Below are 18,769 nucleotides of genomic sequence, written 5' to 3'. Positions count from 1 at the left end.
CGGTCCAGCTGAAAGTCCGCAGAACCAACTATTCTTCTTCCTCATTTATCCTTTCAAACTGGGTTTTCTGGAATAAGCTTCCTTCACATGAATTTCTTGAAAATTATAATTTAGTGCAATTCAAAAACTAATGACAACAAGTATCTTCTGTCTTCTCAACTCAAATAGGTTCTAATATTTTTTTGCTTGGGGCTTTCATAACAAAAAAAAAAAAATGAAATAAAATAAAAATCATTCAAACTATCTGAACAAGATTTGTTTCTCCCCCGAACAATTGCTAACCGTTTAGTTGAATAATAATTTTCGTACATCATCTCTGCAAACCATCCTTTTTCAATTTAAACTCATGTCTCCCTTGTCGGTTTCATCTGACAATGGATAAAGATTCCATCATTACTTAATCCTGTTAAAACGTTATGCACTTCAATTATGTCATCGCCTAGATGCATAGTTTACAATCCACAGAATATCAGTACATCCTGGCAAGAAAATGTCCTTCGTGTGCATAACTAATCCAGCTACTACTCTCCCATCACTTCCAACAGATCCACATCCTTCGTAAAGGGTGGTATGCATGTGTATATGCCGTACTTCAGAAGCGGCTCGACCATTTCTCTATACAATGGAACAAACACCCCTTTGTCCTTGGCAAAGTTTATTATTATAGTATATGTTATAGACATAACACAGTTATGCAATCTGTATGATTAATATTTCTAAGTACAGCACGTGCTGCTAAATAAAACAGCATTTTAGGTATTAATTTATATAAAAATCATTAAGAAATGTTAAATACATTTATTTATTTTTAAAACTACTTAGTAAATTCAGATAAGTAGAGTCTGATATATGCCCGCATAGCTCAAACGGTAGAGCATTTAAAAGCCTAATACTTTTAAAAGTATTAGGCTTTTAAACCAAGGGTTTGGGTTCAAGTCTCTGTTCGGGCGAACAAAATTCCTTTTTTTCATACATTATGGACTTTCACAAATATTATCACTTTCAGAATTGCAATGAAATAAAATCTCTATAGGTATAATCCGTTCATTTTAGTTAATTAGTAGCAGGAATTGTTCTAAAACTGCACAAAAAACAGAAGCAAAGTACCTGCACGTACTACAGTTTCTACATTACATTGAATAAGGGCTTGGCACACCAAGGATCCTGAGCTCGATATCACCATTTTTCTCTTTCTTCACTAATCCCTTCTACTTCTCTCTCTCTCTCTCTCTCTCTCTCTCTCTCTCTCTCTCAGGGTAACTCAGAAATTATTTTTGGCTGATGCAGCATAAACCTCAGGTTACTTGCACCATATGACTTATAATAATTTATTAACAAATAATGCATTTTTAATTTTTTTTGTTTTTCACACATCTGTGCTGGCTATGTTTTGAACAAAATTTTCTTTATCTTTAAAAAAAAAATTCTCGATTGTAAACAGGACAATGAAAAATGCATACCTTGGTATGATATGATTTTGTGTTTAGATTTTTTAGCAAGTAAAAGAATGTGTAAAAAGACTCACATAAATAAAATGTATCGACTGGAAATTCTAAAAGAAATTTCCTTTCTGGTTGATGAAAGAATGAAAGGTGTCCATCTCGAAATATTATTTTCGAAAACGAATGATTGCCCGGATAGCTCAGTCGTAGAGCATTAGGCTTTTAACCTAAGGGTCCAGGGTTCAAATCCCTGTTCGGGCGACGGTATTACTTTTTTTCGGCTCCGTGTTATCAAATAATTATACATCATATATCTATATCAGGTCTGTTTTCACCTGCTTCCACCCTCCTGATATAATATAATAGTGTGATATAACAATTCCCTGAATGCCATAGAATTTCGAAAATTGCAATTAGACAATCAGTGAAATCATTCATTTCAGTTTTACATTAATAAAATTAATCGTAGTGCTAATTATTAATTATCCTCTAATAGGAAAGGCAGAAAAAAGAGTAATCGTTATAATCAACTGAAAACAATGAATATCTGAGACCATACTTCTCCTTCCCTCCACCTCTTGTAAAATACCAGAAAAAATTCCCTATGAAAAGACGAAAACGTTAAATAAGCATGCCAATATGAATTTGATGTTGTCGTGTTGCAGAAATGTTATGGATATTAATTTGGACATTGCATCGCATCTTGAGAAGTCTGTAATACATAGGCGCACCTACGTTGGGACTCAGTTTTGTATTTTATAATTATACTGTCACTTCTTGATGTTTGAAAAAAGCTACCGATGAGAACCGTACGTCCCCAGAAAGAATTTCGAAATGTAATACACCGAAATATAACGTCACCTGAACAAAGAACCGTTAGAACCGTCTTGAGTCATCAGGATGTTCCATTTAAAGATCATTTGAAATATCAAATAAAATTATAAAATACAACGCAATGAGTGAAACAAATCAGGACATTACCGACGAAAGGTGAAAGTATAAAATAAAACTTTATTATTACAAATATACAGTAAAAATAAAGAACAATACGCGGAAAACGGATTAAAAACAAATTCTTAAAGACAGATACCGAAAAATCAAATTTTAGTGAAAGATTTCAAAAGAGAACTACGTCAATAGAAGAGTCATCAACCACTTTGTCCTGAATCAGAGTGAGGAAGACAATTTCAATTGCGATGTGAATTATTCTTCATTTTAGCATTAGCATTAGCATTAGTAGAGGCATTTGATGCAAGAAAGCAAGCTTATGCAGCATCAGCCAAAAAAAAAAACCCCACTTCCACTTCACTCCTCTGTTTGTTCAAAATACCTGTCCAGCTGAGCCTTAAACTTATTTAGGCTATCAACCTCCACTACAAGGGATGGAAGTCTGTTCCACCAACCAACCACCCGCTGGCTAAAGGCAAATTTCCTCACGTCTCATTTCCTACATCTGTCCTTCCTCAATTTGAATTTATGCCCTCTCAGGTGTTTATTCTGAGCTAGAGGAAGAATCCCATCAGCATTCAGCATACTCAAACCATTCAAGGCTTTATGCACCTCTATCAGATCACCTCGCTGGTGCCTAGTCTCCAGACACTGTAATTTGCAAAACTTAAGCCTTTCTTCGTAAGAGCACCCCTTTGTTCCATTCACGAATCTTGTTGCCCTTCTCTGTACTCGTTCCAGCAGCTCTACATCCTTCTTGAAATGAGGCCTCCAGACCTATATACAGTACTCTAGGTGTGGCCTGACCATTGCCTTATACAATGGAATAATTACCTCCTTATCCCTGCTGGAAAAATTCCTGTATATCATTGACAATACTCCATGAGCTACTCTTGCGGCCCGTCTGCACTGCTCAGAGAACTTCATATCTGCCTGCACAACAACCCCCAAGTCCCTTTCATTCTCTACCACTGTCAGTGTAGTACCACAGAGTTGATACGTTGTCTGGGGTTGCTGTTTCCCATGTGTAGTACTTTACATTTGTCAATGTTAAACTTCATTTGCCACCTCTCAGCCCATCTGCTCAACCTTTCCAGATCCTCTGTTGCAGCAGCATAGTGTCAGTAGTGTCCTTGACAACCCTGCCAACCTTTGAATCGTCTGCAAACTTGTACATTAAGCTTGATATACCATCATCAATATCATTTATAAATACAGAAAACAATAATGGACCCAACACTGAGCCCTGAGGGACTCCACTAGTAACATTAGTCCCCGATGAGCAGTGTCCATTGATTACCACTCTCTGTCTTCTCCCCCTCAACCACCCCTTTATCCATAGCAGCAATTTGCCTCCAATGCCACACTGCTCCAATTTGTGCAGCAGTCTTCCATGTGCAACAGTATCAAAAGCCTTTCTAAGATCCAAGTATATAATATCATAGTTATTCCCTGCATCCAATTCTTTTGTGACCACATCATAGAATCCAATCAAATTGGTCAGGCAAGACTTCCCCTTAACAAACCCATGCTGTGTCTGAGCTATAACTGAAGTCTTGTCTAGATGATCCCGCAGTGCTTCTTTAACCAGTGCCTCCATTAATTTTCCTGGAACAGAAGTTAAGCTCACAGGTCTATAATTACTTGTGTCAGCCTTTGATCCTCCTTTGTGAATTGGGGTCACATTTGCACATTTCCAGTCTATGGGTACCTCCCCTGAGTCCAAGGAAGGTCTCATAATTATGGCTAAGGGTTTGCTTACTTTCTTTGCTGCCTCCTTTAATATAACTGGATAGATCCCATCCACCCCGGGTGCCTTTCTTGTGTTTATCTTCAACAGTTTCTCCTCCACTTTACTCCCAGTGATTTCAAGATTCTGTAGCTTACTGCTAGAGTTGAATACACCTCTGGCATTCCCCTCGCTGAATAACTCCTCATGTGTGAATGTCGATGCAAAATATTCATTTAGTTTGTTGGCTACCTGAGCAGGATCATCAACAGTTGACCCATCGATATCAAGTGGACCAATCTGATTCATCCCCTTCCTTCTAGAGTTTACATAAGTAAAGAACTCTTTGCTGTTTTTCTTCGCATCCTTTGCCAAGGATTTCTCGTAATCTGCCTTCGCCTGCCTAACCTCATTTGTAACTTGATTACAGATCAACTTGTATCTATCATAGGCTTCTGTGTGATGTGTTAATTTGTAAGTATCCCATGCATTTTTATTCTCTGCCATATGCCTCATTAGTTCATCTGACATCCATTTAGGCCTAAACCTTGAACAATATTTCTTATTTGGTATGTAAAGCCTAGTAGCTTCCAAGATAAGTTCTTTGAATGCTTCCCATTTTGCATTTGCTGTTGGTAACATCATCAGTTGGTCCCACTGTATAGAATTTAAATACTGTCTCAGTCCATCGTAGTCGCCTTTACGGAAGCAATAACCCTTCCCTTTACCCCTGATGGTAGTTACCTCTTTGAATAAATCCCACTTCAGCACACTGTGATCACTGCCACCTAGTGGTTCATTTATCTGCAGATTCTTAACGCATGAAGAATCGCTGCTGATAATCAAATCAAGAGTATTACTCCCTCTAGTTGCCTCCCGAACATGCTGATGTAGAAAACAATCATCCAATAAATCCACAAAAGCCTTGCTAGTGTGTGAGTGACCAGCCCCCAAATTCCAGTCAATATCTGGGAAATTAAAATCTCCCATTATAAGACTCTCTGATTTACTGGCCCACTCTATTTCGCTGTACAGTTCCTTATTATATTCATCAGAGTCATTAGGCCTATAGCACACTCCTACTCTCAATTTTGATCTCCCAATGCTTATGTCACACCGAACTGACTCGACACTGCACTGTCCAGCGATGTCGACTGGCTTCACTCCCTTGGATTTTATGTGTTTCTTAACTAATAGTATAACCCCTCCCCCCCTTCCTATCCTGTCTATCCTTTCTGTACACATTGTACTTCCTCAAATTCCAGTTCTGCATCCCTTATATCTGTGTGACACCACGTCTCTGAAATCCCAACAATATCTTTGATGTTTTGAGCAATATCTCAAATTCATCAAATTTATTTACTAAACTCCTAGCATTGGTGTACACGCAAGTATATTTGAACAATTTCTCTCACATCTTAATCACTTTAGCCACGAAGAGGTGTCTGAGCAATGCACCAACATTTTATGTAATTTTGAACTGAAGATTGTTTTTTTTTTTTTTCGCCAAAGCAACGAAAGCTATGAGGAGTCATTTTACCTGTATACACACGAAAATCACCGTTATAAATTGCTGTGAATATCATGGATATTACTTAATCCATATTAAAAGAACGTTAACATATTTCAAAAATCAGGGTCGAGAGATAAAAAAAAGATAAAAAAAGTACAATTTCAATTAAATTTGGTGGATTTGAGATACAATGATATTACAAGAGGCTAATTTTAAAAATTTCACGTAATTTTTGATTTCCTGTAATGCATGAAAATAATAATTAATCGCCCGAACAGGGACTTGAACCCTGGACCCTTAGGTTAAAAGCCTAATGCTCTACCGACTGAGCTATCCGGGCTTCGTCGACGTTGAAGCTTTACCTAATTGATTCTATAATACTACCGTTTTTAATAAACAACATAATAAAGTTCAACCATTGTACAGCTTATCAGTGGTGGCGTTAGCGTTCGTGGCGCCTGAGGCTAAACCTTGAAACGGCACCTAATTCATATCGTATCTTAACGCATATTAAGTCCAGATGATGTTCTTCACTGACAATTCTTAATTCATCTGTGACACTTCGAGATCTGTGTGCATTTATTTGTAGAAATTCAATTGGATTTATTACTGTATTGCTGTTTATATTCGTAAGGTTGCCATTGGTAATAGTAGTGTTATTCATTTATTAGTTTCGTACGAGCTATCTCAAGAGCGCGTAAGTATTCAGGGCACTGAGTATCCCTGACCGAATGGTTGTGATCTTTCTTTCTTCTTTTGCAGTTAATGCATTTGGGTGGTTCAGCTTTGTGCGGGCAATCTGCAAAAATGTGCCCACCATTGGTACAGTGGCCGCAGGATGTTGAGTTATGTGTGCAGTGATGAGAAGAGTGTCCGTATCCCAAGCATTTGAAGCATTTGGTTATAACAGTAAACCTCCGATATTTGTGTGCATTATGCCCTAAGTATATTCTATCATTACTCTGCAAGAGTTTAAAAATTCTCGGAGAGAAGCCAATTACCCAATTCACAGTTGACTTTGATTTTGAAGCTGTATTAAAACGGAAAGGTGTTTCTTGTGCAACTTCTTCATGAGAAAAGCTATAGTCTCTGAGGTTCTTGTAGAAAAGGTCACTCACTATAACTTCTTTGGTCGTTTCTTTTGGAACCTCATAAATGAGCAGAGTTGGATTTGAAAGTTTGGGTTTATCGGTAGAGATTCCTATATTAGAGAAGGAAGATAAAGAAGCAATCTTTTCAAGATCTTTTTGGGATGCAGTTTCTATCAGTACTCCTTTGTTGCGAATGAGACGAAGAGTTTTAATCCTTACATCTTTGTACTCATGTTTTAATGTTTCAGTTACAGTGTCTTTGATTTCCTGATTTGTATTTAGCATGCATTGGTCGGAAGCTCTCAGTATTAACAGATTCTGCTTTTCCTTTAAGGATCATGAATGTGTGTAGTTTCATTATGGACAGTGATAGAAGTGTGGTATCTTTGGTTAGCAGAGGCAGAAGAAATATCTTTTTTAAGAATCTGTGCAAAAGAAGGGAACTTGTTTCGCATTTGCGTTTTTCATGAAATTGTCATAAAGGTTTACACGTGTTTGTAGATCGTCTGAACGAACTTTTAGATGCTCATTTTCGATTAGGATGGCAGTGGCTATAGTCTCCAAGTTGGCCCACTTGTCTAGAATGAAGTTAATAGCTGACTTAGTCACTTTGTTCGAATCACGCGTTAAAAAGCCAAAGACTTTTTTTTTTTTTTTCTAATCCAAAATAATGCCTCCTCAGACGAGAACACCTTGACCGCCATATCGATCCCTTTCAGTGATGTTTTCGGGGTGATACCGTGTGCCAACCTCTCGCCAGATTAGCTGACGTCCAGAATCGCAGCTAAAACTGAATCTACTCTTATCAGTAAAGAGTACCTTAAGTAAAGATTTTGTGGTTGTAACCTTTAGAAATAGTGTTGGTCCTTAAGTTTTGCACACAAGTATATGTATTGTATTACCTATCAAAAAGTAATACCACCTAAAGCCTAATGCTCTATCGATTGAGCTATCTGATTACACATTGTATTTCTTTTCTTGAATAATACTCATATACTGTATTCTTAATAAGTAAATTTAATATACAAGGTTCAGCAACTAAAGAAATTATTCTTATCTCTACATTCAGAAACATATTTACTACCCAGCATTTAACATCCACATGCAACTAGTTTTATTTAGATATATGGAGTCGTATTAATCTAAGTAATACTTAAAAAGTAAAATTGTTGTTGTTTTTTGTTGTTGTGATAGGATTTTAGGAGTATCAGTGACTAAGGCCATATTGCGCCACATATACTGTCTGTAAATTGAGTGCGTTATGATTGATTTTCTGTTTTGCCGGACGAAAATTCCTCAGGAACTAGGAAGGAATGCTCTTTGCGTTGTCATCTGTACACTGAAATGCTATTTAAGTTAATAAAAATATATATGTTCAAAACAAAATAGCTAATAGGTATATATGAAAGGATAAAAATACTGAAAGTGCAAAATATTAACAATTTCAGCTGGATGTACCTTCCAATGGAAGTTGGAAAACTTCTACAGACCCGGTGTTTCGAATAACTAAAATTTCAGGGATCGGGCTATAAGGTATGATTAGTGAAGGATGCGGGAAATGTGGAATGATCACGTGATATTCTTGCTGTGTGCAATGTGCAGTGACAAATAAAACTAGAGTGCTTTTAAACCCGCCATTAAAGAATCTTCCTTATGATTATTTTTACTGAAGCACTTTTTATTCGTCACGTCATGTGCTTCTGATATGACAAATCAGAGGTATTTCAGCTTTTATACAGACACATCTCTATTTTTAATTATAAAGGGAAGCAGATATCACACATAATGCTAAAAAGAAATATCGAATCTGTAAAAACGTTTGCATACATTGTAGATATTAAAATGTTTTTCGCGCAGTGTAAAACAAAGATGGCCCAATATTGATTTAAGTTTAACGGTTAATGCGTGCAGAGATTTTAAGTTATTTCAGTTTTCAAGGTGAAGCATTATGGGAATTCAGTAATAATTAAAATAAACGCCCGAACAGGGACTTGAACCCTGGACCCTTAGGTTAAAAGCCTAATGCTCTACCGACTGAGCTATCCGGGTATGATATCAAAATTCCTTTATCAGAGTTTTTAAAAATATAAAAATATTTTATTTAATATATTATATATTTTAAAATATATTATTTAAAAATATAAAAATTTTAAAATATATTATTTAAAAATATAAAAATTTTAAAATATATTTTAAAAAAATATATATTTTATAATAAAGTTCAAAGATGCAGATTCAGAAAAAGTCCTCTCCTTTCATAAAATAATATCCAAAATGCTGTTCATTTGTGCTTTAGTGGGTTCTATATTTCGGGTCCAAAAAATTATCACATAATCTGGCGAGTACAATCTATTGATGGCAGAATTTTTGCCCTTCCAAATTTGTTCATCCGAAAATAATAAATCTTATTACCCACCATGTAGTATAATGTTACCGGCAGCTCCGCGTAATGGCTTCATGGGGCCCCGGACAAATTTGAATTTGGGGGCCCCATGTATAGTGTTGAATTTTTCTTCGGGAGGAAATCCAACGCCTCCAGTATACTCTTACCCATGCAAAAAGAATAATAATAATAATTGTAGATATAATTTTATTAAAAATAAAACAAAATTACATGTATGATATATAAAGAACTTTTATATATAGATTAAATATATTATCCACAAGAAAAAAGTCATAAATGAACTCAATTAGTATTTAAGTACTTTTATTGCATTAAATAATAAACTAGATTAATTAAACGAGAATTAGAATAATAATATAAATCGTTGTTTGCCTGCCAATTGCACATCCTCATCTCCATCCCTTTTCTCATCAAAATGTAATTTTCTTTTGCGTTTTCTCCCTTTGTCTGACTCATTTGTATTGTTTGTTAATACAAAACATTCACTCTATAGTATCAAAAAATTCATTGCGGTTTCGAATGTCTTCTGATATGAACAAAGATAACGATTTTAAAATATTTATGGCATTGTGTAAATCAGAATTTTTATTTTGAAGACTTTTACTAGTTGCATTCAATCTTTGTAGAATTTCATTCCATATGAAAAGTAAAAGCGTTGTTTCAAAATCTTCAAAGTTTTCACATAGCTTTTTTTGCTTCTAATTTTGTTACAGGTTTTTCATTACAATCTTCAAAAATTTTCTATCGTATTTTCTTCTGTTTTGCTGCTGTCATCTGCTCGATTTTTTATTGCTATAAAATCCTGTAATGAGGTTTGTTTATTTTTTAATTCCGCCTCTCTAATTTTCTACTTTTTATTTTTTTGAAACCCAGATTCGTATGTTCTTTTCATCGCTCTAAAATATTATTTTTAATAAAAATAATTCTAAAATTATATAAAAAAAATTATATTCGTATATTGTATAATTTATTATTTTTTACTTTATTCATCTAATCGTTTTTCATAATTTAGTAAAATAATATATTTGAATGTACAATGTAAAATAGAAATCCAGTATTCTATCCCAATTAAGAAAATAAAATGAAAGAAAATTTGTTTAAATTAATTGTACATTATCGCGGAAAAGAGCCCCGCCAAATCATGTGTTAGAATTAGTATAAAATATAAAATAAATATTTTAACACCAAAACAAACAAAATACTAGTATTAATACCTACCACGAATTTTTTCTTTATTTATTAAATAAGTTGTTTATATTTCATATGTTGCCATAAGCCGGTGTCACACCTGCAATCTTGGGTCCCCAGATATGGGACCGAAATTCCCGATTTTTTTTACTAGAAAAATCAGTTTATAGAATATTGATTTGGGGCCTCCCCCCCCCGTTGATAGGGACCCCAGGCAATTGCCCTTTTTGCCCATAGGATAACGCGCCGCTGGTTACAGAATATAATTTCTCAAAATATTAAGAAACTACTTTATATGAATGCAAATAACATAGTCGAAGTTACTACGAACTCGAGGGAGGTGACCAATACAGCAAAATCCACATCTGAACAGCATAATCAAACTTTTTGATGAATATAAAAGCACAGAAGAGACAACTTTTCTTCTTAAATTCTGTCTTCTGTTTATAATTCGTCACAACACTCTGTAAAATATTATAATTATTCACTTCAGTACAAACAGTAACAGTATTTATCTTTCAAGCGGGCTATTATGAAAGAATAAGACATGTGGGGATTAATGCTTAATTTCAGAAGAGGCTAATCGATATATATATATACCTCTGCCATGCGGACCAGATATCCTTCACCTGTACTGTAAATGAGAAAGCTTTTAGGAGGACATACATTTTCACCTCATTTACTATTTTGGGGAAGTAGGTTGAAAATGCATATTTGCTATAGAGATATTCACCTGGATGTAGACAAGAAAGTTCTCAAAACAGTGTCTTATTTAGACAGGAGATGACAAAAATATGGCTAATATTAAAACCAATATGAAAGTAAGAACCCGAATAGCTCATTCGTAGAGCATTAGGCTTTTAACCTAAGGTTCCAGGGTTCAAGTCCCTGTTCGGGTGAACGTATTACTTTTTTGATCATCTTGTATCGACTTCTGTAATGTAACCTTTTTGGTAATTGTTGTACAATCCCTATAAATGCCCCTTATGCCTATCCGAAGTTTCTCTCTGTCTTTTAATTTAATCTTTATTCTACGGAACAGCACCACATTAAATTTTGTCCCTCTTCATCGCAAGTTGCGCGAATTACACCACATTTTCTTCGTATTCTGCTAATTTTATCGAGCAGTGTACTATAGAAGGTTTTGTATTAGCTCTATCCTACGAACTTCTCTGACCATATGTGGTCCTCTCCGAGTATAAACAGAAAATGTATTTTATTTTTACATAATCTTGTTCCCTCCTCCCCTTTTTTTCAAGTATGGTGGACCACTTCGCCTTACTGATGAATTCGTAATTCAGTAAAGCAAAGTGGTCCTATGATTTCCATAACTTAATTATGTTGGCGTTCGTTGATTTAATGTGCAAACTGTATGTTATAATTTTATTTGGCAATCTATTGAAAATTATAACAGGAGGCTAAAATTAGGTGGATAAATTCCACAATCGTTGAACATTGTACGTTAAATAGGTTCATTCATCAAAATGAATTGTACTTGAACCGTAAAATTATTCAGATAAGGCAGTCCCCTCCCATTTTCAGTTTTTAAGGAGTGCCTAGATAACTCAGTTGGTAGAACATTAGGCTTTTAACGTGGGGTTCAAGTCCCTGTTCAGGCATTTTTATTTTTGTTTGAATGTATTATGGCAGCTGAGTACCTCGATTTTTTTTGGAGGGCGATGGGGTTGGAGACTCATTCACTTCACATCGATACTTTTATAAGCATAAGCAAGTAGCCGTATAATTATATAATATAAAATAAAATGTTCTGGAGGGCCGGGGTTCGTTCACTCAGGTCCTCTGTGATCCGTGGTGGGATTTATGTATTATATAATTCCCACAATGCTATACAATTTAGAAAAATTTGTTTGATTTTTCTTACAACCATAATCCATTAAATTCACTCTATTATTCTTGTTCAACTCGCTTAATATTTAATGGGTACGGAGGGGATATGGTTTCAAATATTCGTTAATTAGAATTGGTTATGGTGACTGTGCTTTTGCCTCCTTTCCTAATACAGTATATTCTAGAAGAAACAGAAAAACAATTTTCTTTGTTTTGGGCCAAAAAAAAAAAGTATGGCAAAAATAAATCAACGATTCGCCCGGACAGGGACTTGAACCTTGGACCCTGAGGTTAAAATCCTAATGCTCTACGACTGAGCTATCCGGGCGCTCACATTGGAATTACTTATAATAGTAGGAGTAACCCTATTTTTTACTATCCTCTATTCAAAGTGGACACTGAACAGGTGGTGGTAAAAAGTGATATTTATTTTTTTGAGAACGCCCTTGTCTACTGCCAGGTGGATATCTGTATAACAATAAATATAAGAAATGTGACTTTTTAGCTTGCATTCGAAACTTACAGAGCATAATCATATCCGGTAAAATTATATTGTATTATGGGTAATGAGAATTACTGCTTTGGTAGAAACAAAGTTTAGGGTGCTATCATAATGAGATTACCAAATCGTTCCATCAATAGGCTATAATATTTTAAAATAACGTTTATTGTTAGCATTAGTACTGAAAATGTGATCTAAGCAAGCAAGCACTCTTGGTGAGCATGGTAAAAACTATGGTTAAAAAACATAAAAAACATGGTTAAAAACTATAGTTTTTACCCAAAACTCCGGTTTTTCGTCCAGCAGACAGTACATCCACCACAGAACACACACACACAATTTAGAGATTATATACGGTTGAACGATGCATCTAAAACCCAACAAAAACAACTAAGTAAAGCGAAACAGCATCACACACACACACACACACACACACACACACACACACACACACACACACACACACACACACACACACACACACACACACACACACACACACACACACACACACACACACACACACACACACACACACACACACACACACACACACACACACAAGCACTTCATTTTCCCATTGCATTCAATAATTTTGCCCAAACTGTCCTTCCATGTCTATAGAAAGTGGATTCTCCAAGAGATGTTCCCTTTCTGATGCATATCTTTTCTGTCGATACGTCCATGGACAATGTTCTGAATCTGCACCTGAAATTCCCCTTTTCTCTCTTCCGAACACAAGCCCCAACCAGTCAGCATCCATTTACGGTCCATCTGAAAAACCACAGAGCCAACTATTCTTCTTCTGGAATGAGCTTCCTTCACATGAATTTCCTGAAAATTATAATTTACAGCAATTCAGAATCAAATGTCAACAAGTATCTTTTGTTTTCTCAACCCAAGCACAGTAGTACGTACTATAGGTTCTAATACTTTTCGTGCTTGTGGGTTTTCATAACAAAAAAAAAAAAAAATACTCATTCAAACTATCTGAACGACATTAGGTGGAAGTTTTTTTCTCTCCCAAACAATTGATAACCGTTTGGCTGAATAATAATTTTCGTACATCATCTCTACTAATCATCCTTTTTCAATTTAAACTCATGTCTCCCTTGTCGGTTTCATCTGAGAATGGATAAAGATTCCATCATTACTTAACCTGTTAAAAGCTTATGCACTTCAATTATGTCATCACCTAGATGCTTAGTTTCCAGGTATTGCAATCCACAGAATCCCAGTACATTTTGGCAAGAAAATCTCCTTTTTGTGCGCAAATCATCCTGCTAATACTCTTCCATCACTTCCAACAGATCCACATCCTGCGTAAAGGGTGGTATGCAGGCGTATATACTGTACTCGAGACGCAGCCCCACCATTTCCCTATACAATGGAACAATCAACCCTTTGTCCCTGGCAAAGGTTATCATTAGAGTATAAGTTGAAGATAATCAATCTGTATGATAAATGTTTCTAAATACAGCACACCCTGCAAAATAAAACCGCACTTTAGGTATTATTTTATGTAAAATTATTAAGAAATATTAAATACATTTATTCTATTTAAAAAGAACTTAGTAAATTCAGATAAGTAGAATCTAGCATATAGCTCGGACTGTAGAGCATTAGGTTTTTAACCTAACTGTACAGGGTGCAAGTTCCTGTTGGGGAGAACAAAAAACAGTTTTTTAATGCATTATAGAATTTTACAAACATAATCACTTTCATAATTGCAATGAAACAAAATCTCTGTAGGCATAATCCGTTCATTTTAGTTAAATAGTAGCAGGACTTGTTCTAAAACTGGACACAAAACAGAAGCAAAGTACCTGCATGTACTTCAGTTTCTACATTTATTGTTAAGATTACAAATGAGAAGGGATTTCCTTTATACTTCTAGAATACAGACTTATTTTTAACGGCTGAAATATCTCTCATACACCATATAAAACTAAAGAGTCGTAACAAGGAAGATAACAATTGAGTCATTTGAAACAATCATCACACACTCTTTAATGATATGTTTAAATGCAGAAATCTCTTTTTCATTGCACATTCAAAACAACGCGAATCCCAAGTGATCAGCAGACACCTTCTGCTTCCTTGACTAACCTAATCATCCAGCCTGATCGCTGAAATTGTAGAAGTTTTTTTGAAACATCGGGTCCATAGAGTTTTTCTATTTTTCTTAGGCAAGCACATCAATTGTGAGATTTTCAGTATCTTGTGAGTTGGGCTTGGCACACCCAGGATCTTGAACTGGATATCATCATTCTTCTCTTTCTTGGTGATCCCCTTCTACTTCTGTCTCTGTCTCTCTCTCTCGCTCAGAGTAACTGAGAAGTTTTTTTTTTTTTTGGCTGGTGCAGCATAAACCTCAGGTTTCCTTGCACCATATGGCTAATAATAATAATAATAATAATAATAATAATAATAATAATAATAAACAAATAATGCATTGTTATTATTATTTTTTTGTTTTTCACACATCAGTACTGGCTATATTTTTCTTTATCAGAAAAAAATATTCTCGATTGTAAAGAGGACACTGAAAAATACACACCTTGGTATGATATCATTTTGAGTTTAGATTTTATAGCAAATAAAAGACTTTTTAATAACCACTCACAGAAATAAAATGTATCGACTTGAAATTCTAAAAAAAATTTCCTTTTTAGTTTTGATGTAAGAATGAAAAGTGTCCATCTCGAAATATTATTTTCAAACACGAATGAGTGCCCGGATAGCTCAGTCGTAGAGCATTAGGCTTTTAACCTAAGGGTCCAGGGTTCAAATCCCTGTTCGGGCGACTATATAACTTTTTTTAGTCGCCATATTATTAAATAATTATACATCATATATCTACAATTCATCAGGTCTGTTTTGACCTGCTTCCACCCTCCTGATATAATATAATATTAGGATATAATAATTCCCTCAATGCTATGTATGTTTAAAAATTGCAGTTAGAAAATCTGTGAAATCATTTATTTTAGTTTTACATTAATAAAATTAATCGTAGTGCTAATTATTAATTAGCGTCTAATAGGAAAGGCTTAAAAAAGAGCAGTCGTTATAATAAAAACGTTAAATGAGCATGCCGATATGAATTTGATGTTGTCATGTTGCAGAAATATTTTATGGATGTCAATTTGGACATTGAATTGCATCTTGAGAAGTTTGTAATATATAGATGCACCTACGTGGGGACTGAGCGACTGAACCTCCCTAGAGAACATTTTATAATTATACTGTCACTTCTTGATGTTTGAAAAAAAGCTACCGATGAGAACCTTACGTCCCCAGAAAGAATTTCGAAGTGTGTAACTGCTGTAATACACCGAAATATAACGTCACCTGAACAAAGAACTGTTAGAACCCTCTTGAGCCATCAGGATGTTCCATATAAAGATCATTTGAAATATCAAATAAAATTATAAAATACAATGCAACGAGTGAAACAAATCAGGGCATTACTGACGAAAGGTGAAAGTATAAAATAAACCTTTATTATTGAAAATATACAGTAAAAATAAAGAACAATACGCGGAAAACCGATTAAAGATAAATACAAATTCTTAAAGATAGATACCGAAAAATTAAATATTAGTGAAAGATTTCAAAAGAGAACTATGTCAATAGAAGAGTCAACAACCACTTTGTCCTGAATCAGAGTGAGGAAGACAATTTCAATTGCGAAGTGAATTATTCTTCATTTGAACAATTTCTCTCACATCTTAATCACTTTAGCCACGAAGAGCTGTCTGAGCAATGCACCAACATTTCATGAACTCTAGAACGGAAGATTGTTGTTTTTTTTTTTTTTTTCGTGTGTATACAGTTTACCTGTATACACACGAAAACCACCGCTATAAATAACTGTGAATATCATGGATATTTCTTAATCCATATTAAAAGAACGTTATGGATCATCGAATATGATGAAGTCTGCATAAATGGCAAAAAAACTGAATATTGAATATAAAAATTGAATATCAATTTTGAAATTCAAAAATGAAAATTGAATATATCTTAGGAGAAGGTGCCACAATATATGCAATTACTTCAATTCTAGTAGCGTACAAGTTTAGTCAATTGCATCATTTCTGTACGTAGCCAACTACTTTAGTATTTATAAGTTGGCATCATTAAGCATATCTCATATTGTGAATACCTTCACGACGAGTTGCCATGATATTACTGCATTACCTCGAATAAGTAACGCTTCCACCATAGGAGAAGACTATTATTACTTATAATCCGCGGATACCACCACCATTTCGGAGCTTATTGGCTCCTCGTCTATTCAATAGCCCTAAACTATTGTGTAATCTAAATTATTTCTCACCATCAGGCATCTCTCAGATTGATTGTGGAGTTATACGTCGCAACTGGGTTGTCGTTATAGCAACACCAGGGTGCCTGTCCACCCACTGGTGAGGAGCCAATAAGCTCCGAAACGGTGGGTGATGGTATCCGCTGAGAATAAGAATAATTGAAGATTACAGAATAGTTTAAGGCTAAAGCCCTAAACTATTCTGTGATCTTTAATTCTACTTTAATTCAATTCAACTCCAATTGTACTTTAATCCAAGTCACTTTACATTTATTCAATTATACTTTAATTACAGCATTTAATTAAAATTATTGGATTCGCTATCACTAGCACGCAAAAATTGACTAATATTTATTCTTTTTCTGGTTTACCACCTAAAGCCTAATGCTCTATCGACTGAGCTATCTGATTACGCATTGTATTTCTTTTCTTGAATAATACTCATATACTGTATTCTTAATAAGTAAATTTAATATACAAGGTACAGCAACTAAAGAGATTATTCTTATCTCTACATTCAGAAACATATTTACTACCCAGCATTTAACATCGACATGCAACTAGTTATCCTTAGATATATGGAGTCGTATTAATCAAAGTAATACTCAAGAAGTGAAATTGTTGTTGTAATAGGATTTTAGGAGCATCAGTTAATAAGGCCATATTGCTCCATATATACTGTCTGTAAATTGAGCGCGTTGTGATTGATTTTCTGTTTTGCTGGACGAAAATTCCTCAGGAACTAGGAAGGAATACTCTTTGCAGTGTCATCTGTATACTGAAATGCTATTTAAGTTAATAAAAGTATATATATGTACAAAAAAATAGCTAACAGGTATATATGAAAAGATAAAAATACTGAAAGTGCAAAATATTAACAATTTCAGCTGGTTGGCTGACAGTCTCGCGATGGATGTACCTTCCAATGGAAGTTGCAAAACTTCTATAAACCCGGTGTTTCGAATAACGAAAATTTCAGGGATTGGGCTATAAGGTATGATTAGTAAAGGATGCGGGAAATGGGGAATGATCACGTGATATTCTTGCTGTGTGCAATGTGCAGTGAAAAATAAAACTAGAGTGCTTTTAAACACGCCATTAAAGAATCTTCCGTATGATTCTTTTGCCTGAAATACTTTTTATTCGTCACGTCATATACTTCTGATATGACAAATCAGTGGTATTTCAGCTTTTATAAAGACACACCTCTATTCTTGAATTATAAAGGAAAGAAGATATCACACATAATGCTAAAAAGTAAAATCGAATCTGTAAAAAGGTTTGCATACATTGTAGATATTAAAAATTTGTTCTTTGTGCAGTGTAGAACAAAGATCGCTCAATATTTAATTAAGATCAGCGGTTAATGCGTGTAGAGATTTTACCTCATTACGGTTCTCAAGTTGAGGCATTATGGGGATTCAGTAATAATTAAAATTATGAAAAATAACAAACATAAACGCCCGAACAGGGACTTGAACCCTGGACCCTTAGGTTAAAAGCCTAATGCTCTACCGACTGAGCTATCCGGGCACGATATCAAAATCCCTTTATTAAAGTAGTAATAAGATAATTTTAGAAATATATATACAGTACTTTTAATAAAGTTTAAAGATGCAGATTCAGAAAAAGTCCTCTCCTTTCATAAAATAATATTCAAAATGCAGTTCAATTGTGCTTTAGTGGGTTCTATATTTCGGGTCCAAAAAATTATCACATAATCTAACGACACATAATCGATTGATGGCAGAATTTTTGCGGCTCCAAATTC

The 18,769-nt window shown here is 34.7% G+C and overlaps 3 non-coding genes across 3 annotated transcripts; all 3 read right to left on the bottom strand.

The window, feature by feature from the left end:
- Window positions 1–5,899: 5,899 nt before the first annotated feature.
- On the bottom strand, window positions 5,900–5,972 carry TRNAK-UUU (transfer RNA lysine (anticodon UUU)). The gene has a single exon. It is a non-coding gene; the product is annotated as a tRNA-Lys (tRNA).
- A 2,727-nt stretch (window positions 5,973–8,699) lies between these two features.
- Window positions 8,700–8,772, bottom strand: TRNAK-UUU (transfer RNA lysine (anticodon UUU)). Its single transcript has one exon. It is a non-coding gene; the product is annotated as a tRNA-Lys (tRNA).
- A 9,686-nt stretch (window positions 8,773–18,458) lies between these two features.
- TRNAK-UUU (transfer RNA lysine (anticodon UUU)) lies at window positions 18,459–18,531 on the bottom strand. Its single transcript has one exon. It is a non-coding gene; the product is annotated as a tRNA-Lys (tRNA).
- Window positions 18,532–18,769: the final 238 nt, after the last annotated feature.

Source organism: Mastigoproctus giganteus, chromosome 9, assembly GCF_048544385.1.
Source record: "Mastigoproctus giganteus isolate SK-2022 chromosome 9, ASM4854438v1, whole genome shotgun sequence".
Taxonomy (NCBI): domain Eukaryota; kingdom Metazoa; phylum Arthropoda; class Arachnida; order Uropygi; family Thelyphonidae; genus Mastigoproctus; species Mastigoproctus giganteus.
The sequence above is the reverse complement of the archived record's forward strand: the minus strand, read 5'-3'. Positions and strand labels throughout refer to the sequence as shown.